General features: G+C 25.4%; 1 long non-coding RNA gene across 1 annotated transcript; it reads left to right on the plus strand.

Annotated features, from left to right (window-relative positions):
• Nucleotides 1–203: 203 nt before the first annotated feature.
• LOC111619211 lies at nt 204–837 on the plus strand. Its single transcript, XR_002755707.1, has 4 exons — nt 204–280; nt 387–480; nt 554–663; nt 737–837. It is a non-coding gene; the product is annotated as an uncharacterized LOC111619211 (long non-coding RNA).
• The last annotated feature ends 1,914 nt before the right edge of the window (nt 838–2,751 follow it).

Here is a 2,751-nt window from a genome sequence, read left to right on the forward strand (position 1 = left end):
ATGCAGCATGCAGGTAATTTCAAGAAAATACGGTTAGTTTTAAGTATTTTGTTAAAATATTTATTATAATTTTTTTAATGTATTACCNATTTTTGTTTATCACATTTATAATAATTAATATTTTGTCTAATGTGTGATTAATTCAATTAATAGAATAGTTCTTTTTATATTTCAAAAAATAATTTAAAATTTTTGTTGTAAAATGTTTTAATAGATTTTTACGTGTTCTGAAGATGGAGAAGTTTTTTTATGGGAATATGAAGATGGCTTAATATTAAAGGTAACATGTGCTTCTAAAAAATTTTATATATAATTAATTACATTTCCATGCATAGAAACATATCTTGTAATTTTCTTTCTTTTTATTTATTATTTTTATCTTTTAGACATACAACTTAAATTTCCAAAATCCAATCAAAGCATTTTATATTCCACATAAAGAATTTTCTTGGTATGTGATTGTGAAGAAAAACAATGAAGGTATTACTTCTTAGTTTTTTCAATTTTGAGATTTTATAAATTTATACTAACATATATGCAAATTTACTTATAGATTTTTATAGGTTGTTTCATGTTCCAGTTAATGCTGGAAATGTAAAACAAAAAAGATTTCTTTTAAAACCTGTGCTTCCCAAACAGAACTGTGTCTCATTTGGATCTAAAGTAAACTACTTAAATATTAAGCATTCTTAAGTTTTAATATTTTTCAAATTTATGATTTTTGTTATTGTTATAGGAAGAATATGTAGCTTCTGTAAATGATAATAGTTTGAGAGTTCTGCATATCTCCAGTAATTCTTTTAAAAGGTAAATTTGAAAAAAAGTAATAATTTTAAGCTACATTAGTTTACTAGGCAAAGTTTGCATGTAATAAAGAAAATCTGTATTAATTATTTTTCATTTTGAATAACAAATTGCATTTTTATTATATACATATTTTTTTAACTTTTATAATATAATTTGCTTTGTGAATAATGTAAGTATTGTATTCTAAGTATTGTGATTTGTTGATTCTAATATGCACCATTTTTCTCTCTCAAAAGTTGAGGCATGCATATTAAATCAGGCACAAAGTCAACTTAATGTAGCCTCATTAATGCCATTTGTTCTGAAATTTTCATGTATTGGTAAACATGACATACTTCCCTCAATCTGCCTCAATATGTAAAACTTTAGAATCTTTCTTAAATTTTGTAAGTTTAAACTTATCTGTCCTGGCAATTTTTTATCCAGTAAAGCTATGTTTAAGCAGAATTATTATCCACTTCACTGAAAAACATGCATACATATATTTCAGTGTGATACTATTGTAAGGCCAGGAACACACATGCATAAAATTGTGTGGCAGAAAACTGAATCAGAAATCAGCCTTCAGTTCAGTTTCTGTTTTATGCTTTTATGCCAGAACACACATAAGTAAAAGTTCTGGCCAAATAGGAAATGGAAATGTAACATCGTCATATGTAGTTTAGTGAAATGGCACTGTCAGTATCTGATGATGATATTTGTTGGTGGTTGTATTCCACTCAATCATTGATGATACAGTAGAGCGTCGATTATCCGAATCAATTGGGGACTGGGGTTGTTCGGAAGATCGATGTTTCGGATAACCGATTATGTACGAAAAAATATATTAATTTATCCCATCTTGACATTTTTCTCCATTCCGTGTCACTTTGCGTTGAATTTTTGTTGATGTTAAGCCTAACGAAAACTATTGTATTATTAAAAATTATTTTTTTATTTTGTACGAACAAAATAAATATATTGAAAAATATAAAAACAATAAAAAATTATACTTCAGAAGTTAATTTAGTATCAAAAACGTAAAATATTTGAGTAGCTCAAGACATAGCCAAAGATTGCAGCGCCACACACTAGCGAAAATTTAAATTTGTCGACTGGAATTCCTTCGGATAATTCGGATAATCGACGCTCTACTGTATTTTAAAATATTTAAGAAATTTTTCTAAATATTATACTTTTTAATAAATATTAATAATATGAAATCATTTATATTTTATAGCAAATTATTTATTTATTTCATTAATAAATCTACATTTTCAGAAACAATCAGAAAATAAAGAAGAAAAAGCATAAAAAAAAATAAAAACTAAACTCTTGTATAATTTCTTAAATAACATTTAGTTTATTTATTTTCATTTATAATTTAATTTTCTTCAAATGTAATAACAATTCATGTAAATATAATTAAAGGGATCAATGACAATTGCCCTTTAACAAAGTACATAAAGTACTAATTTTCTTTTTATAATAATATAAATTTTTAAACTATTATTACTTGCATTATATTTCCATTGAAGCTCATTATCTTTGCAGTTTGAGCCCATATGTAATTTTATAAAGTAACTTTATATTCAATAAAATTAGACAATGTAATGTAAGAAATTCCCACAAAGATTTGGGAAAATTCTCTTCACAATATTAAACAAAAACATTTTTAGATTTTCCGATAGATTCTCATATATCCTTATATTTTTGTAAAATATTTCAACGAAGATTGCTTGAAATCTTCGGAAAACAAGTACTTAGATCTATTGTTGTTTACTTGTAGTGTCTCGATTGTTTTTCTTTCGGTGAAATCTGTTTATAACGTTAATAAACCCTTAATAAAACGGAAACGGGAAAGAATTCCTCGGAACGTAGTGTTTTCTTGCAATTTACAAAGGGAAAATAACTGTTACAAAAGAAGTAAATAACTGCTTGCAATAATCATAGTTGACTATAAGT

The sequence above is a fragment of the Centruroides sculpturatus genome, unplaced genomic scaffold (assembly GCF_000671375.1).
Source record: "Centruroides sculpturatus isolate CEXI.00-Female unplaced genomic scaffold, Cexi_2.0 scaffold114, whole genome shotgun sequence".
Classification (NCBI taxonomy): domain Eukaryota; kingdom Metazoa; phylum Arthropoda; class Arachnida; order Scorpiones; family Buthidae; genus Centruroides; species Centruroides sculpturatus.